This window comes from Nipponia nippon, unplaced genomic scaffold (assembly GCF_047370975.1).
Source record: "Nipponia nippon isolate SJK-2023a ecotype South Korea unplaced genomic scaffold, ASM4737097v1 scaffold_34, whole genome shotgun sequence".
NCBI lineage: Eukaryota > Metazoa > Chordata > Aves > Pelecaniformes > Threskiornithidae > Nipponia > Nipponia nippon.
Window position 1 is genome coordinate 671,457 of NW_028262352.1, and position 20,366 is coordinate 691,822.

General features: G+C 40.0%; 1 pseudogene across 1 annotated transcript in view; it reads right to left on the reverse strand.

Moving 5' to 3' along the window:
- Window positions 1–20,366, reverse strand: part of LOC148054076 (FYN-binding protein 1-like) — a 42,155-nt pseudogene extending 21,789 nt beyond the window's left edge. The window contains exons 1-3 of the transcript XR_015707657.1: window positions 20,056–20,366; window positions 18,221–18,274; window positions 14,838–15,983 (exon numbers count right to left, since the gene is read on the reverse strand). The product of XR_015707657.1 is annotated as an FYN-binding protein 1-like (transcript). The remainder of the gene's footprint in view (window positions 1–14,837; window positions 15,984–18,220; window positions 18,275–20,055) is intronic.

Genomic DNA, 20,366 nt, shown 5'->3' on the forward strand with positions numbered 1-20,366 from the left:
TTTGTTGGGTAAAAAACTGGCTGGATGGCCAGGCCCAAAGAGTTGTGGTGAATGGAATTAAATCCAGTTGGCGGCCAGTCACAAGTGGTGTTCCCCAGGGCTCAGTACTGGGGCCAGTTCTGTTTAATATCTTTATCAATGATCTGGATGAGCGTATCGAGTGCACCCTCAGGAAGTTTGCAGACAACAGCAAGGTGTCCAGAAGTGTTGATCTGCTGGAGGGTAGGAAGGCCCTACAGAGGGACCTGGACAGGCTGGATCGTTGGGCCGGGACCAACTGTATGAGATTCAACAAGGCTAAGTGCAGAGTCCTGCACTTGGGTCACAGCAACCCCATGCAACGCTACAGGCTTGGGGAAGAGTGGCTGGAGAGCTGCCTGGCAGAAAAGGACCTGGGGGTGTTGGTTGACAGCCAGCTGAACATGAGCCAGCAGTGTGCCCAGGTGCCCAAGAGGGCCAATGGCATCCTGGCTTGCATCAGAAATAGCGTGGCCAGCAGGACTAGGGAAGTGATCGTCCCCTTGTACTCAGCACTGGTGAGGCCGCACCTCGAGTACTGTGTTCAGTTTTGGGCCCCTCACTACAAAAAGGACATTGAGGTGCTGGAGCGTGTCCAAAGAAGGGCAACGAAGCTGGTGAAGGGTCTAGAGCACAAGTCTTATGAGGAGTGGCTGAGGGAACTGGGGTTGTTTAGCCTGGAGAAAAGGAGGCTGAGGGGAGACCTTATTGCTCTCTATAACTACCTGAAAGGAGGTTGTAGCAAGGTAGGTGTCGCTCTCTTCTCCCAAGTAACAAGCGATAGGACAAGAGGAAATGGCCTCAAGTTGCGCCAAGGGAGGTTTAGATTGGATTGGAAAAATTTCTTCACCGAAAGGGTTGTCAAGCATTGGAACAGACTACCCAGGGAAGTGGTTGAGTCCCTGGAGGTATTTAAGACATGTAGACATGGCACTTAAGGACATGGTTAGTGGTGGACTTGGCAGCGTTAGGTTAACAGTTGTACTCGATGATCTTAAGGGTCTTTTCCAACCTAAATGATTCTATGTTTTCAGACAACATAAAATCTAGAAATCAGTTAGAAACTTTCCATAAGAATAGGAACAAGACAAACACTTAAACCAAGACCTTATATTCTCTGCTTCTATTATAGGCACGCCTATTTTATTTTGTATTTAATACAAAGACATGAAAAAAAGGCGATCCTTGTTACTTGCACGGAGGCAAGTTCTGATGTTATTTGAAGACTGACATGGAATCACCTCTCAATAGGTCCATGAAGATCCCAACATATTGTTCCTAACTTATTCTAGTACCTGTCAGACTTCAGCTTCTATTACTTTTATTTCTACCTTTGCTTACTAGATCAAAAGCCTTTCTATATCCACTGTTTTCTACCCATAAGGTATTGATACCACTGAACTTAGCCAATATCTCAGATTTCTTTTTGATAAGTTTAAAGACTCAATCTTTTTAGTCTCATCTCGAGGCATTGTTTTTTTCCATCTCAATTAATTTGTAGCTATTTCTGTAACCTCTCCAACTTTTCCAGCATTGTATAAAATCTGGCACTGGAATTCTACACAGCATGCAGTTGTCTGCCGCATGCAGTGATGAAAATTACAAGTCGTTCTTCATCTGGCCATATCTCTACTGATTGCATCCAGGGGGATTCAGTATATTCTCCAATTGTTATCCCTCCTGCTGTTTTGGAAGTGCAGGCACCTGAATATCAAACTAAGGCCCATTAATAAAAAGCTTTTTTTCCAAAACTTTGTAACTATATGAAGATTCCTTAAGGGTAAAACTCCAAGAATTTAGGGTTACAGGCTGAAAACCACTATGCATTAGACTTTTCTGTCACATCCTTGTCCTTACTCAATTGTAGAGTTGTTTATCCTCTCTGATGTCTAGATTTTTTTCCCAGGGCATTACAGTACCTTGTTTCACAGGTATGGTTTACATTTCTTCATTCTACACGTATATTTGCATTTGAGTAAAGACAAACTTTGTTTAAATGGGCCAAGATTACAAATGATTGTGCTCTCCTTGTATCTGAGTCTCTGAGGACTACGTGTTCGCATTCAACTCTTCACAGTCTTTATTCATCCATAGACTTTATCAACTATAATCTCTTATTGTTCCAAAATCCCTGATAAAGATGAATAGCACTGACAATCTAAGCATGTATCTGCAGTTGAATTATTTCAAGCAGATTCTAACCAAAGAATGAAGCCAGACAGACTGTTTTCATAAAAGCCATGTTAATTGGTATTAATTATACTCTCCAATTTTTGTGTTTTAACAGTGAATCCTATATCAGTTTTTCCATGGTTATATTTACAGATTATGTATATGCACAAAAATTGCATGCATAATTGCATACATGCATTATCTCATCATACAGCATTACTTCATTGTGATTAGTTTGTAGGACTAAGGTAAAAATTCTGCCCAAGTTCCCGTGCATAATACTTCTTTCATCTGATGTCTCTTGAAAGCCAAATCCAGGCAATAGGAAACTGAGCCAGGAAAGGACACCAGATGCATTTTAGATTAAGTGCTTATTTTTAAGTATAAGGGCTGAATGACCTGTCCCTTTTAATCTATGTACATTGCTGTAATCTAACAGTAACTAAATAATCACCATATTGATGGAAACATTGCCTTCTTATTTTCTAACTATAGAACTGACTCTTCCCTGCCTTTAGAGGTGTAATTACCTACACTTACACTGACTGAGACTGCTGTGGGTGTAAAATGCTTTAATTCTAATACTGAAAATAATGGGATGAGTTAGATAGGAAGGTGACACTTAGTATGAAAAAGCTGTTACAATCAGGCTCACAGAGCCAAAGCTATCATAATGTTTCAACAGTGTTTTGTTTTCTATTTTAATCTTTTTGTGTCTCTGAGACACTTGGTACTCTGAGGACACAGAAAGGCTCTGTGCTGGTAGTAGAACTGAAGTCAGCTCCAGACACTCAGAACAAGAAATCAAATTGAAACTACATCCTGGCTTCACATGCACCCAAAGCACTCTCATCACAGGAAACAGTGTTAAGGACCATCACTGTGTGGTAGCTTTGACCACTAACACCTCAGTTTCCAAATAGCCTCTTCTCTCTTCTTGGGACTCAGCTTTTTCACATGCTGTGCTGCACTGAAGAAACATGCAGAAACTGAAGCTCAATGAAAGAATGGATGAAAAGGAATAAGTTCCTCAAAACCTGTGCAACTGTATAGCGTCTAAGAGAAACTTGCCATAGAAACTGTCCACAGAAAGTACCAAATATCATATTACGCTGCTGCTTGTGGTATTAAACTTCTTTAATCATCCTCAGTGCTTTAGCACTTACAGCAGAACTGTGCACAAAACACTGCAAACACTTCTCTTGTGTTCTTGGGGAACCTTCTCAAACAACTTCCATATATGCAGCGACCAAAAGGTCACTTGCGTTCTTGGAGAATGTTTGTTTATCAGGAAGTTCAGGACACTGAAGTTGTCTTGATGTAAAACTTGTGACTTTGACTCTTGCCATTCCTGGCTTGTGAAAGAGAAATACTGATACCTCTTTGGTAACTAATGTAACATCTAGAGAAAGAACCCATCTTCCCTTCATGCCCAGATATTCTGTGTTCAACAACCTCAGGAGAAATCAACCTGAGTATAACAGTTCTCAGTAATGTCCATGCCTCTCCTCTGGAACTCAAAGAGAAACTAGTAAAAAACCCAAAATAAGTCCAGCTATTTGGAACCCATGTACTCTATGTGGTCACAAGCAAGTTTCAGGGCAGGATGAGAAAAAGATATCCATTCTTACCTTGCTAAAATCTTCAGTGGCTGTCCTGAGATGCTAATACCAGAAATGGGTGACAGACTCTGACGGGAAATCCCAGCAGTGCCTGGAGTCCTTACTGGAGGAATACATGCAACAAGCAGCACTGAGGCAGGATAGGAATCTGATAGGAACCAGTACTTTGGCCAGGACAAGTTCTCCCCAGTCCTTTTCAAAATCATAAGATAAATTGGACTCATGTGCAAGGGTGATATGGGCTCCAGTACTGACAAAACCGAAATGACAGGTCTCTATTTATCCCCTCCCTAAATACCATGGTGTCTCACTGCTTGGATGAGAGATTGGCACATAGATGAAGAACAGTATCTAATTATCAACCTGAGCAGAACAGAAGCAGTCAAAGAAAAAAACATTTTTAAACAGTCACACATGCAGTTAAACATCCATTGGTTGAAGATACAAACCCTGCTGATCAATTCAACCTGTATTGCAATAGAATGTGATTACTTGGCACTGTTTTTAAATTATTGCCCTCCTTGAGTCCAGATCCCACTTTAAGGAATGCCTTGGTACAATCTTCATTATTTTTTTTTCCTCTTTTATTCTCCTCATCTCTCCTGACTACTTCCAGTTGGATGGTAAAGCTGTTTTTTCAGCTTTGTACACAGGAAATCACCTCCAAAAAAAAAAAAGGGGGGGGGGGAAGGAATTTTGAAGGAGGGAAAAATAAAGACCTAGCACAGGTCTCCATCCATTTTGAGACTACTTTGCTGATATTTGCCTATACATCATGAACAACATGATCAGAGCAGATGGAGAATTTGCCCTTTTTTAAGCAGAACTTCTCATTGATCTCAGCTGTGAAATCTTGTTTCCAGAGAAGATGCACAGACTACCTCAGTGGTATTTCATATAACACTTAACACTTATTCAATGCCTTATATTCTCAAAATGACATGGAAATGACATATTAAGTCCCAGACCACATACCTGGTAGAGGGTTTTTCCCCATTCTATGTGAGAATGTAGAGACAAACAGATGAAGGATAAACACCACCTGAAAGTGAGCATCTAAATCTACATTTAAGGCTGACAGCTGAAAAATATTAAGCATACACATAATCTTACTCCTAAAAGAAAACCCACAGGCTTCATCCAAAGTACTGTGGTATGTAAAACTTTGCAGGACTGAGCCTTGTGGTGACTAAATATGAGGTTAGATATTCAGAATGCTTAATCTGGGTAGTGCTTACTAGCATGAGGGAAATTATTTCAAACTACAGATGTGTAATCATATGCAGATGCCTATCCTTATCTAAAGGGGAACACAAAATTAATTCCCCTTTGGACTATAGGTGAAACTTTTCATTGTCTGATGAAAAGCCTTAATGATTACTTCTGGTTTTAATAAGAAATATTTATAAACCTGAGCTAGTTAATTTTATATTGCATGGTATCATTTCATATGCAAGAAAAAAGAACAGCAATTGGAAGCATTCAGAGATGGAGGACATGTAAGATAGCAGTAGTTTAAAATAAATCTTTGGTAAATCATTTATATTTGAAAGAGAAGGCAAAAGAAAATGCATACATGGATGCAAAGGCAAGCAAAAGAAAATGTACTGAAAGAAATTTACTTAAAATGTGACTATTTATTTCCCAAATCAACAAATTGATGAACAAATTGATGCTATCATACATAGCATGCAGTTCTAGTTAAAAAATTAATCATAGGAGCATAAACACTGATATATAAAACATCAGTTGCATAAAAAAATTCTCACGCAACAAAGCCTTGCATTCAAATAGTGGGGGTTTGCACGTTTTTCTCTTCAGGATCTGCAAACAAGGAACATCATTGTTCCAAAGGCACGCATTTTAGGAGGGTTCAGTTTTGGGTGGAAATCAATAACATCAGAAATGTTCATTAATAAAATGAACCTTAAAAGGTTTAAGAGGATAAAATTAATTGTTTACTGTTTGAAAAGCTTCCTAAAATCCTTACTATGAAATGCTTAATATTTTGTTTGTCTCTATCAATACTGAATATTTACTTTAGTATTTAATAATTAAGATTAAAGCTTTCAGGAATGACTAGCTGTTTCCTATAATGAACTATTCAGATGATTAACTTAATTAGTCAACTTATTAACTTATGCATTGTGACCCATGTAATGCAACTAAATGATCAAGATTCATTAAAAGTGTTTCTTCCTGTGAACCAAAATAGGTCTAGGAAATAAAAAGATGAAATCATATCGGAATCATAGAATGCTTTGGGATGGAAGGGACCTTTAAAGGTCATCTAGTCCAACCCCCCTGCAATTGGCAGGGACATCTACAACTAGATCAGGTTGCTCAGAGCCCCATCCAGCCGGGCCTTGAATGTTTCCAAGGATGGGGCATCTACCACCTCTCTGGGCAACCTGTTCCAGTGTTTCACCACCCTCACTTTAAAAAATTTCTTCCTTATGTCTAGTCTGAATCTACCTTCTTTTAGTTTAAAACCATTACCCCTTGTCCTATTGCTACAGGCCCTGCTAAAAAGTCTGTTCCCATCTTTCTTATAAGCCCCCTTTTTGAAAGGCTGCAATAAGGTCTCCCTGCAGCCGTCCCTTCTCCAGGCTGAACACCCCCAGCTCTTTCAGCCTTTCCTCATAGAAGAGGTGTTCTAGCCCTCTGATCATTTTTGTGGCCCTCCTCTGGACCCTCTCCAACAGGTCCATGTCCTTCCTGTGCTGAGGACCCCAGAGCTGGATGCAGTACTCCAGGTGGGGTCTCACCAGAGCAGAGGAGAGGGGCAGAATCACCTCCCTCGACCTGCTGGCCACACTTCTTTTGATGCAGCCCAGGATACGGTTGGCTTTCTGGGCTGCGAGAGCACATTGCTGGCTCATGTCCAGCTTTTCCTCCACCAGTACCCCCAAGTCCTTCTCAGCAGAGCTGCTCTCAATCCCTTCATCCCCCAGCCTGTATTGATACTGGGGATTACCCTGACCCAAGTGCAGGACCTTGCACTTGTCCTTGTTGAACCTCATGAGGTTCACACAGGCCCACTTCTCCAGCTTGTCCAGGTCCCTCTGGATGGCATCCCATCCCTCAGGCATGAAATAATTGCTCCAGTTTTGTATATATTGTCTCAAATTCAAACATTATGCATGCTGCATAGGTTTTACATCTGTGAGCCACTAAGGAAATATTATTTAAACAATACAGAGAAATTAAGACCTCCCAGCTCAAAGAGAAACTTCAGTACATATCAAGCTTCAAATACATGAGTATATGCCAAACATTCTTGTAATTATGAGTAAACAGAGTACAAAACATTTTTTTGAAGCTAGCTAAACACAAGACCTTTAAGGTTCAAGATGCATTCTCCAATAATTGTATCAGCAATATGTCCAGAACTTCACAACCACAATATTTTTCCATATCTGAGAAAAAAGGTTTTTTTCCCCCAGCTTTACCATAAAGTTGCCTATAAAGTAATGTGATGATATGCTTCATTGCTACAATTAGTTGCAAAGTAGATTTTCAGCAAAATATGTATCAACTTAAAGAATGGGAAACTTTCAGCCAGTTCATATCATTCTTATTGAGCTCTAAGTTAAAATTGTTAATATAATTTGTATTCACATTATTTTCTGGGATATGGACAGGTTTCAAAATACTTGCGGCTTTGGTACAACAGAACTACTTGTGTACTGTGACTCATGTAATGCAACCAAATGATGAAGGTTCATCAAAAGTGTTTCTTCATGTGACTCAAAATAGATGTAGAAAATAACAAGATTTCAAAAACTAAAACAAGAAAACATAATTAACCAGAGAGAATTACTCAGTTCCATCAGTTTTACTGTTTTTCTCGCTAGCAATTTCCTTTCTGTCACCTTCCATGATAAAGTTATAGCTGTCTTTTTTTTTTCTCTCCTTATAAATTCTCCTTTCTAAGTAGTGTTCTCAACACTCCTTCACAAAGACTCCTTTTTTATGTGGTATAATCCCAAAGACATTGTGTTAAGCCCATCCAGCACTGACCCTGCTGGAGGGTGTACACTGGATTCTAATACAGCATAACGTCATGCATTTCATTCAGTCCTTTGCAGAAGTCCAGACCTATTCAGAGAATATATTAGGCATATACTTTGAATCACACCAGAAGTGGCCTCAAAACAATTCAAATTGCACATCAACATGTATTTGGAATTGCTAGTAAGTGATCATTTAGGTTTACTCAACAGAATTAATAGGTGCATTTGCATGGTTTATCTTCAGAATCTTAAATTCTGTATCTTAGATTCTGAAGTCTCAGCTCAGGAATAATTATAGCTGACTCAATGGGATTTAGTGTAGTCAACTGCAGGAATGGCTATAATTCATACGTAGAGTATAATAAGTATATACATGAGAAAAATACATTTCTGTGCCTCTATACTGTGATATAAACAATCCATATCTTTTAATTTTACTATAATCAGATAATCTGGAAGGGAACAAGTGTGCCACATAAGGTCTAGCAAACAAAAATGGAGATATTTAGGGAAAGATCTATGAATGTGCCAATTGCAGAAGCTATGACTATTCACAACTGAGAACTGTCTTCTGGTGGTTTTTTTGATGGATACATTTCATTCCTTTTTAACTAAAAATATACATTGTTATTTGAAAGATATTGCAGACTATTGTAGCTAAGGAAATAATCAAGGGCAATGAGTTTAAATACTGATTTGCAATTTTTTGTGTACTTTTGCTTCCTAATACACAACAACAGCAAGTTGTACCCAGAACAATCCTCTGCAGGGAAATACTAAATGTTGGTTTCCCTCAAGATTTATTTTATCTATAACTTGGATTAGATTTATCTGTTTCCTTAGGCAGATAAATAACTTGTCTCATTCATATTTCTATCAGGATGGTTGTATTAATTTTTAAATTGAAGTAATTTATCTTTTTCAGTGCTGTAAGCCATACTATCAGTTTACTTTGTAGTCTTGTCCACATATTTTAGCAGAATTATATGGTGAATCCTCGATCAATTAAAGGCAATGCTTCAAAAACTTCAGTGTGGCAGGATTTCCTCCATAGTATTAATATTCTTTGCTGTGGAGGCTCTTAAAAAATATGAAAATTTTTCTCTCTGACTGAAGCAGACTGAAAGCATGTGTCCACTCTTTGTTTATTGAAAAATTTAGTCTTAAATGCATATTCTATAATTATGGTGCATTTAATTATAGCCAAAGAATGAAGATGTGAGCAAAAAGATTGAGGGAAAATTAATTGAACTGGTCTTTTGGAACTGACAGGTTGAGCTATTGAAAGATGGCCAATGAAATAATATTGAAATTACAAAAGAGTTCAAACCTCTTTTTTGAAACTGACCTTATACCAATCCCATGAGTGAGACAACTCCTTTGGGGTCAGACCCACATAGGTGATGTCATTGCATTTGTACCAAACATTGTCTGGGATTTCATACACTGCGGTCTGATTTTCATGATAAATGCACAACTTTTTGACTATATTTCAGCTGAGCATCCTTCTTCAGTTCTAGGAACTTCAAAAATTTATTCTCCTGTTTCTCAGAGGTGTAAAATATTTCAGTATAACACTGATGAAAGAAGAATCCTTTTGGTTCTCTTACTTTCAGAGAAGGAGAGAAGAATGTCATTAAAGGAAAGCTGAAGAGCTTTTACATTAGTTTCCACTAAAAACTACATACAACTACTTGTCCAGATTTGTAGTTGCTTTCAAGCAGATCCAGCAAAGTTAAGTTCTTGGCAGACCTGTGTGATCATAATTTCAACTTTGCTTCCATAGTTTTCAGGTAAATGTATGGGGGACCAATAATAATAGACATCAACATCGTGAAATCTAATAAAAGACTAGATAAAAAGCCTTGAAGGTCTTCAAATCCCCACAAATAGCGTCACTTCAGTACATTTTTGGTATCACTTAGAATTCAACATTTTAGCTATGTCTACCAAAATCCAGGCATTATGTTGCACATATTTATCATGCTATTCTGAAATTATAATTTTGACACTTCCTTGAGCTGTACAAGGTTTTATGGCATGCTATAGTTCACCAGTGCAAACAGAGGCATCACATCATTACACACAGCTACCCTACCCCACCCTGAACTGTGTTGTTTGACATCATCACCTACTTTTAGTTTCATCTGTCTTAGAAACAGATGATTTACCTCAAGTTACAATTCTTTTTATCCTCTTACACCTTAATACTGAGCTGTTGTGTAACTTTATCCAATCTAGCACTGAGGTAAAAAAAAGAAAAACTACATTGACCTTTTTAGTCCAGATTCTGCTGTAAACAGCAGTGACATCCTGTGATAAAAAAAAAATCCCCTGTTCTTTATAACTTTGGAAGCTGCTGTTTCATCTTGCCACCAAGTAAGAGCAACAATCGGCTGGTTCTAAGGGGCTTTGCAAAGACAGTTAAGACATTTACCGTCCTCAGGAGTGGTGCTTGATTGTTAATTACTTTGCCAACAGTGTGTTATGATAACTTTGCCAATGCACCTCAAATTTTAATTCCTCCTTTCTCTTTGGTTGTCTTATCCAACTCAGCCATGTCACTGTGTGGGTACACAATCCATTGCAGAACAGAACCTCAACAGGGACTGCAGACATGACCACAACCCAAATTATAAATCATGAGAATTTTCTTACATGTACTCTTTTGTCCTTGATTCAGTACAGTTTCCTTTCATCTCTCCCAGTACAACTCAGAATCTTCTCCCTAGCTGAAGCCCCAGTGTTGATCATTCACGAGGTATTCAGAGGTATTTAGAGCACTAGGGACTCTGAGCCTTCAACCGACTTTATGTAGGTGGCCATGTGTACACACATGATCCCACTGAAGTCAGCCCAGGTCCAGTTCTCCTCTGAAAGCAATGGTATGGTTGTGGCCTCATATGGAAAGCTGTCAGCAAAATTACTTCTTTTTTTCTAACAAAGCCCTGTTTGCAATTTGAGTGTTTATTATTAAACTGTATCATTAGTATTTTTTTTCTGAATCTAGAAAGCACATGCATCTCACTGATTTTGTACTGATGTAAATATGATCCACTCTCAGGGAGAATCGCTGGAGTGGGACATAACACAAGAATTTATCAGAGTGCCATGTATTCACAGGCTGATAGGAATTTCTTAAAGCCTGCCTTCACTGGAAAATAGTAATGCATCACTAGTCAAACTTTCCTCAGCAACACACTTGTATCTACAGAAATTTTATCAAGAAAAGTTTTTCAGGACCAGGCAAAAATTTCTAAACCAAAGCAAGGCCAACACCAAAACAGCATCCATTAGTATTCATGCTGTCATGGTGGACAGTTTAAATCCTTCTCCTACATATGGATAAGACTGATGCATCTAAGGTGAGTACTTCAGCCTCTAATGTTTAAAGTTATTTAATGCCTAGTGAATACTTGATTATGAAAAAACAGTAAAGCAGCTTTCATGGGAAAGGATAAAAATCAAACAAAAAGGGGTGAATTGATACTTCTGAGAAAGCCAAGTTCAAACTCCTGGTTCAAATCAGACAATACAATGTTTTCTGCACCCCAGGCACATGCCTTAACACAAGTATAACAACCGCCATGTGTGGAGGTTTTCTCAAAGGACAACACAAATCCTAACTTTTGCCCTAGTACAGATCAAAAACCCCAAAGGTTAGATCTCAGAAAGCCTTGTTGGATGAGAAAGCCATTTCCATTTGTTCGTTCTTCTTTGTACTCAGCACCTGAATCACAGCAGCAAATTAAGCAACTATGGCAAGCTGCTGTTTATCAGGACAAAGTAATGAGCAGGAAGAATTTGTGCTGTGGGGTGGCATCTTCCTGACATGACTTTGATTCTTGAAATGACAGTTTAAAAAAAAAAAGAAAAAAAAAAAGAAAGCAGTTCAGTTTAACTGCCTTTCCAAAGCAGGTAGGTTTTGTCATTTAAGTTTAACGTTCCAAGAAACCCAGCAGCGATGAATAACTTTGTTGAGCTGAAAATGAGTTTGTTCAGGATTTACTCTAGAACACCTGGTCTCTCCACCAAAACTGTTCTACATAGAGTTCTGGCCACAAAGAAATGAGCTGCATTAATTAAAGCCAAACAGAACATCAAGGTCTACATGCCAAGTCTACAAGGGAAGGCTGAAGTTCAGGGCCAGTATGAACAGCTTTAGTATTGATGTGGTTTCTAAATCTTTCAGTCTTGCCCTGACCCAAAGAGTGTAAAGTAGAGAAGACCATGGCTGACCCCTCAGTTCTACTTAGTTGGGTGTGTATTTTGCAACATGTTTGGAGAACAACCTGTGCCACCACACTGGGCGGCTCCATCCTTAGCCCCTGTTCCCAGTGCGACTCATCCAGGCCGGTGGCTGCGCTAGTGCTGGTTAGTGACAACTGGAGATTCTCCTTCTAGCAAAAGTTCTAGTATTATCCTTATAGCCCTGTTCACAGTATTCATTTTAAATGCATAGGATAAATATTTCTAACCCTCAATTTTAAAAAGAGGATGAAAAAATGCTTTGTGACTATAACTGCATGGGAACCAGAAAAATAAAATAAATAATTAAATAATTGAATAAACAACAAACAAACAAATAAAATCATTCCTCCATTAATTACCTAAAAATAAACTAAAAAACATATTTTTAAAAAAATAATTAGTTTGGGGTGTTTTCAGCCTTCGTTAGGACTTCTCAAAGTTCTAGCTAGCAAAGTTCTTGTTTTCGTTTAATCAAAACATTTGCTGGTGTCATTTCCTGAAACTCCTGCCTTTCCATTTTGAGAAGCCAGTCATGCTGAAGGAACAGCTGATCAGACTGTTGCAACTCTTTAAAAGAAATATACCAATTTACACAAATTTACACCATTTGAGGATCTGGCCCTGATCATGGATTTGTGAGAACATTTCCATAAATGTAAGGTAACACAGGAAAACCAGAATGTAGCAGTTGACAAGACATTTTATGTTACTAATACATTCATAATTTTTTAGTGGAGTTAATAATAACAGTAGATATAGTTGCATGCACACTCTGTGTTTTTAGTGTGGCTTTTTGTCTTTAGAGAAACTCAGCTCTGAGCTTTTTCATCCGGTCATAATCCCTTTGAATGTCTTCTGTCTCAGGAAGACAAGTCTTACATGCATTCAAAACTGCTAAAACACAAGACATACGGAAGGCACGAGGACAATTTTTGTATCAATTAATGTACCTGATGTATTGCACATGCATAGTGTGTAGTTATTCAGAGCATCTATCATCAGCTACATTAGGCATCTAACTTAAATGCTCTGAATCACATAATTGGGCATCTCCCTTTCCCACTGACTGCACTGAAAATTTAAGAGTCTAAGTTTGATCTGTTTAATTAAATCTAAGAAAGATGCTATAGGTGAAATGCCCCTCCTTATCAGAAATTACTTAGCTGTGTGTATCATCTGACACAATTTGTTGCAGGACATAACTGGATAAAATGACTTGAGCTAAAAAATTAGATGTGAGGATTGAATATATTTTTTGCTTCCTGAGCTCAGTACAGACAACAGTGCATTAAGAAAAAAAAAAACAGAAATAAATGAAAAAAAAACCATAAAAATTTAACACAATAATAAATTTTTATTTCTGTCCTTGTTTCTCTCATGCACTGAGATCAAGAACAGCTTTCCTCTGGGCCCATACAGCTCAAAACTCTGATTTTAAAATGTGATCAGAGTTTCTCATGCAATCATAGTTCCCAGCACCTGGTGGTATAAGAAAAAAGAGAAAGTATCCTTCAGCTACTATAAAATTTGTAATAGAAATGTGGCAATTGGCATCACCCATTTCAACTGGGGGTAAGGGTGGCTGATTTTAACTTTTTAAAATTGTCAGAGTGCCTAAAATGCTTTGGAGGAAAACCTTAACCCAGAAGTTTGAAATACAGGTGATTTAAGGGAGAATTAAGGACATTCAGAACCTCCAAAAATCTCTCCTTCAAGGACGTGACAGTGGATTTCTGGGTCTAACTTTAGGAAACTATATTTTTACATGAGATTTTCAAGGGCATTTTTTGAGTGCCTCTGAAACAGCTTATATCATTGTTGCAACTTGTCTTATGTGGTGAAAGGAACTTGCTGAAGCAGAACTCTCTGCAGGACTAGAGTCACAGTAATTTCTGTTTTTTTCACAGGAATTTTTGTTCTCCCAGATATTTCAAATGTATTTACAGAAGCTCTCATCACACACAAAACCATCTCAAATTTTAAAGAAACCTAGTGACAAGCCTTAATATTCATGCCTGGATTACAACCATCAGAAAGTTCAGAGGCTTGGTTCTTCACAAAAATAGTGAGGCAGAGCCTCAGGTGCTACTAACTGCCACGCTACTGAAATCATGCAAATTTAGCAGAAAACACTAAGTCGAGGAGGTGCTTTTGGAGTCTGTATTCAGATCTGAGTATAAAATTGATGCAGCTCCATGTGGGAATAATTGATTCTGTAACTTTGCATAGTGTTCAACTTTCTAAACAAACATTAAAATACAGCAACTTATAGGGTCACGTTGTGGTTAGTCATTGTGAAAGGCAAAAAAGAAAAGAAAAAAAAAAAAGGTGTGGTTACTACAGGTTGTAGTATATTATTTTGGTGGCCCTCAAGCTGTGCCCAGGAAGTTACTTTCGAGAACAGGACACAGAACATCAGCACCTCATTTATAGGAAGTCAGGACTTAAATGTCTGTTGAGAAAAATACTTAAACTCTCTGATACAAGTTATAGCTACATCTAAATAGTTTTGAAAAACAAATAAACCCAATATAGAAAGCATTCACCCTACACTCTGTCACTGAGGGAGGGAGAATATAATTTTAATTTCTGTCTTGTACGAAAGAGACACAAGCATAGGTTAAAGCTTTAAGGGGTTGTCTGATGCACAGGTCTCATGTTATTTCTGAACAGAAGAGGGGATTCCACATGAAATGAATTGGGTACTAAATGGGTAAAAAAGCAAATACCCAAGAAAGCAAGAACAGAGAGGACTCACTGTCGCTTGGGTTGCTCTTCTGGAACCTTTCCAGGTCCATGTTGGGGGGGTCTGCTGGGCTTCTGAGAGGGCTGGCCCAGCTTGAATAGTGGGGGCAAGGCCTTCTGGTTGGGGGTTCCTGAGCTCCTGTCCCCACCCTCTTTCTCTTGTGATCCATCTGACGGCCTATCTGAAGCAAGCACTGTGTTTGTCTTAGAGAACTTGGGAGAAGAAGAACCTGATTCTTCCTGGCTGATTTTGTTGAGAAAGATGTTCTTGGCAGTACTCGCTCCCTTTTCTTCAGTCTTTTCCTCTATGTTTTTGGGGGTGCCTTGAGATGAGCTGGACCAGTGGCCAGTAGGCTTCAGAGCCATGTTAGAAAAATGACTGCCTGCAGCTTCTGCAGCACAGTTACTGTTTTCATCCATTTCCTTTGCTGCTTTAAATGAGTGTATATTTGGTCTAGGGCCTGATAGTCCTTCATCCAGAAAAACATTTTTTTTTTAGAAGTATCTTCATTGTGGCAGACCTCATGGTTTAGAGAAGGTTTCTGTGCAAGAAGTGGTTTAGAGAAAGGAGGCTTGGGCTTGTTTTCTTGTGTTGCAGACATGAAGTTTTCCTTAACTCCAGTTACTTTTGCAAATGCTGGTTTTGCCTCACTCTCCTGTGGTGCAAAATTCGAATTTGGTTTTGTTCCCAGAGGCTTTCTCATGAGGAGCAGAGTTAAGGAACTTGTTCCCTGCAGGTTTTGGATACAGAGGCTTTGGCTCTTCTTTTACCAAGTCACTGGTTTGGGGGGGGGGGGTTAGTGCATCCAGCTTTTCCATCATTTTCTCTGTTAGTTGCCTGAAGCTGAACCCCAAACCTTTGTGCCACTGGTTTCAAATATGGGGGCTTTGGATCCTTCTCTGTCTTATCATCAATTGAAGGCTTGACCCCCAGAGGAGGCTTAGGATGAACAGGTTTGTGAAAAGTACTGGGTCCTGAAGGAGAAGTTGCATTTCCTTGACTGGCAAATTTCTCAAGTGCTGCTTTCCTCATCTGTAATCCCGTATGGATAGGTTGTCCTAAGACTTTGAAGGGTCGACTGTTACTAGAAACATCCTCTGTGGGGCTGTTATCCGTGTTAAATTTCACCATGTGTGACTTCACATATGCCTTGCCATCCTATGAGCATAAAGAAGAGAAAAAGAAAGAGCAGCAATGAGAAAGTCGCAGTTGCAATGTTCACACATACTGTACTTTAAAGAGTTTCCTGGTCTGAGGCTTGTAGTACTGCTGATTGGCTGTGGAGATATTGTAGCACATCTTCCTGTAGGGTTAGAGAAGCTGAGCATTTTGTTACATCCTTGCTGTGGTTATACAATCTTTTAAAATTTTCAGTGCAGGTACTGCCTTTAGAGTGGTCATGCAGCTCCTTTTGTGCATACTATAATTTCTGTTTATTTCTGGAATTGGGAACTGAACACCTGATAAATATAAGAAAATACATACTACTTTAAATTAAGGTATCCCTAAAAATATATGAGTGTCCTGTGGTGAGAAACATAGACTGTACTGGAACCTGGATTATGTACCAGACTAGTGTTATTCCTGCCAGCTCTTTGGCAAAGTGCAAGTTCCTTTGTGAAAACAGAAATTCTTCAGGTTTGGGGGGGGTGCGTGTGTCAGTTTTTCTTTCCCTTCTCAGCAATTTTCTTCCCTGCTGCTCTCCCCGCCCTTGCTTTGTCCTTGTTTCTCTTCTCCATTTTCTATCTGAAAAAAAACTGTGCATGTGTGGATAGAAAATGACAATACATGGAGTAAAGAAGAAATGACAATCAATACACCCAGATACTGTCAAAGATATTTAACTTCTTGGGGGCGGAGGGGGGGGGGGTTTGAACAATTCCAAGTGGATAAAACCCAGCTTCATTTGAAAATGTTTTAATTGGTCAGCCCTATTCAATACCTTTCAGGACCAGTCTTTAATATGAACTGAGAGCAAAAGCTCAGTACAGTTGAATTCAGTACAATTACAACACAGCACAGTTAAGGATCGGGGCAAAGGGGAGTAAGCTGGTCCCACTGCCCTGGGCTGGGGCCACCTTTGGGTCCCAGGAGCCCTCAACAGCACGGACTACCTTCCCAGCCGACAATGGCAGCAGGGGTGCAGCTACAGCAGATATGCTGGTGTTACCGGAAAGCGGCAAAATAATTCACTCTCTCAAACTTAATTTTGGAGTTTTAGAAAGCAGGCATTCTTTATTGCGGTGCCGGGCAGCACTGGGGATAATTCCACCATAAGTGCTCCGAAGGCTTGATAGACTTTCAGTAATTATATACTATGAAAATATACATATTCATAGGATTTCCGAGAATTCGTCCACATAAACATGAGATTTCCTGGAACTTATTAACATATGTAACTGTCCGATCCGCATGCACAATCATCTTCCGTGGTGGTCTTCAAGTGGTCTTTGGGGGTCTTCAGATGAAGGCTCGTAGTCTTCTTCACTGTGTTCGCTGACTGACCTTTACTTCTGCGCAAACTCAGTTCTAGGATCACGTATACTGTGGCAATTAATCACGGACTCCGCGTATGAGTTTAGGCAAAGACAAGCGAAGACAAGCGGAGACAAGCGAAGAAGACGATGACGACGACACTTTATTTTTACAATCTATCCCTTTTATAATATGATCTAGTGTTCACGAGCAAGCAAAACCCATTTCATTGGTTACTGTCTTTTGTCCACGCGTCTCTTCAGCGTTACTTATTGGTTCTTCAAGTTGGTGCACGCGAATTGCTCTTTCAGGGATGTATCCAATCTCATCCTTATTTTTCTGCCTCTAAGTTTCACAAACTTGTTTGTAACAAGCCTCAAGGCCACAGCTGCATTCCTGCGAACCTGTTTGTAACAAGCCTCAAGGGCACAGCTGCATCTCGTCAAAGTAAAACACTATCTCATTTATTCCCACAATTCCCCCTTTTTGTTTTTCTACCACAAAAGCTTGTTTAATCATATTCTATAGCATTTTCTATACCCAAGACACTAGACAAGAAACTATCATTATTATAGCGCAAAATATTAGTAACAAGAAAAGACCCATTTTGATTAGAGACATTATCCACCCGCCAATTCCCCAACTTGTTAGTAAGTGATTCAGCCAACCAAATCCATTACTGACTTGTAATTTGCTAACTTCAAATCTTTGATTGCTTTATGGATTAATTCGGGGTTATCTGATAAGTCATTCCCCATCAGTCTTCTCAGAGTTCAGTGTCTTCTGCTGTTCGTTCTTGTTATCCGATGCAAGAGCCGGTCTTACGCACCTCGCAGGTACCCACTTAGGTCCTACATCCGTTGAGACACAAGCATACCCTCTGCCCCAGGTTAGTAGATCAAAAGGACCTTCCCAATTACCTGTTTGTAGCGATTTTGTAAAAACTCGGGCCTTCTGTGGTGTGGCTGTTAAATCTTTTGATTGAAGAGACAGAAAATGAGAGATAATAACAGGAATATTATTTTCAGACATATTCAGGTAGTTTAACACATAAACAGCTTTACTTAGTCTGTCTGCTGGAGTGGCTCCTGGCATTCCCCCTTTTTGTTTTTGCAGGTTCAATTGTTTGTTGCAAGATTTTCCAGCCCAGATATTTCCAAGGCTCAGTTTTTTGCACTTTTTCAGGGGCTATTTCAAGTCCATATCTGTTTAGAGCTTGTCGTATCTCTTTTTCTTAGTTGTGGGCAATCTCTTTTAAAATGTCCATTTTTTCCACAGAAGAAACATGATTTCTGTACTTTCATTGCAGTGGCAAAAGCTGTAGCTAATGTTTCCATATTATGGGACATTGACCCCACCTTCTGGGTAGCTTCTATCATGTCCATTAAGGAGGGATTTTTTAGAGGCAAAAGCACTTTTTTACAGTCCGTATTCACATTTTCAAAGGCTAATTTTAAGAGTAGGACCTCTCTTGCTTCTGCATTTTCGACTTGTTTTTCCAAAGCCTATTTAAGACGATCTAAGAATGAGATATATCCCTCTCCTGTCCCTTGCTTTATTAATGTAAATGATGTTGTCGCTCTTCTGGCATCCGGCACTCTTAGTAATGCCTGTAAAGCAAGGTCTCTGCCTTGTGCTAATATCTCTGGTCGTAATCGTGCCTGTAACATTGGGTGATTTAGCAGCGGATCCCCCATAAGTTGTGGGAGTCCTGCCCCTTGTAAAGGGTCGCCTTGTTGTCGCTGCATATTAACAATTGTGGCGTTTTGACAGGCGGTACGCCAGGTGCTTTCAAAGATCACCTTTTGCATTGGGGTCAATATAAGATTAGTAAGCGTGCATATATCAAATGGTACTATTTCATTTGTAAATATTCCCCATAGCAGGGATTGTTTAAAAGGAGAACCCAGTCCATGCGCGGCAACTGTTTGTCGTAGATCTTTTAAAACATTAGAGCCAAAAGGTTCATGCTCATCGGGGACATTTCCATTGCTGCGTATGACGGGACACGCTATCGCTGAACAAAAAGCTGTATCCCCCGCTTGCAATGCTTGGTGTCTAATCTTTTGCCACCTCGTAGCAGCGGCTGACGCCCCCCATTCCTCAGGCGGCAATTGATTATGGGTTTGTGGAGTATCGGCATTAGAAGCAGCAGAGAAAGGCTGTAAGAGTGCCGATGCAACAGGGGCCGGGGGTGGGCAGGGAAGTGAAGGAGCACTGGTTGCAGGGATCGGAAGGTCTAGCAGAGGTGTTGAAGCCATAGGAGCAGGTGAAGGAGAAAGCGGCGCAGAGGGCAGCGGCGGCGCGGGGGGGTGTGGAGGGTTGTGCAGCCTGAGCACCCGCGAGCAAGGGCGTGTCGGAGGACGAACCCGATGTCGGTGTTTCTGGCGTGCCCTGCGGGGTTAGCTCCGGAGTGGTAGCAGAGGCTGCAGCCACCATAGCCTTTCGGTCTGACTCTAATTGTTCTAAAGAGTCTTTCAGTAAACGCCATGTCGTCAAAACACTTGTGGCATTACTGTCCCCCCTGGTGGCCGCTTCCCATAACACTTTTCCTGCCTCCTCCCAAGTCTCCACCTGGAACACGGTCGCTGCGTTCGCTTGTTGCCCGTTTTTTCGCAACCAAGTTAACAACAACCGAACCTTGCCTTCATCATAATTTATGCCCCTTTTTGCAAGGATTCGCAAAAATATACACAAAATAGATTTTTCTTCCGAGGACATTTGCACCCCCATTTTCCCATCCCCAGCTGCTCACCTCTTTTTCCCAAGGCGATTAATTGTCCGGACAAGCAGCTCTCTCATCCGCTACAGTATAGTTCAGCTCTCTGGTCCACTGCAATATAGTTCAGCTCTATGGTCCGCTGCAATAAAGTTCAGCTGGGCTTGCCACCGGCCGCTCTCTCGTCCGCGGTTCTTAGGACCGAATCACATCGTAGGATCGAATCACGTCGGACCGAATCACGTCGTAGGACCGAATCATGTCGGGGTCACCATTTGTGGCAATTAATCACAGACTCCGCATATGAGTTTAGGCGAAGACAAGCGAAGACGACGACGACACTTTAT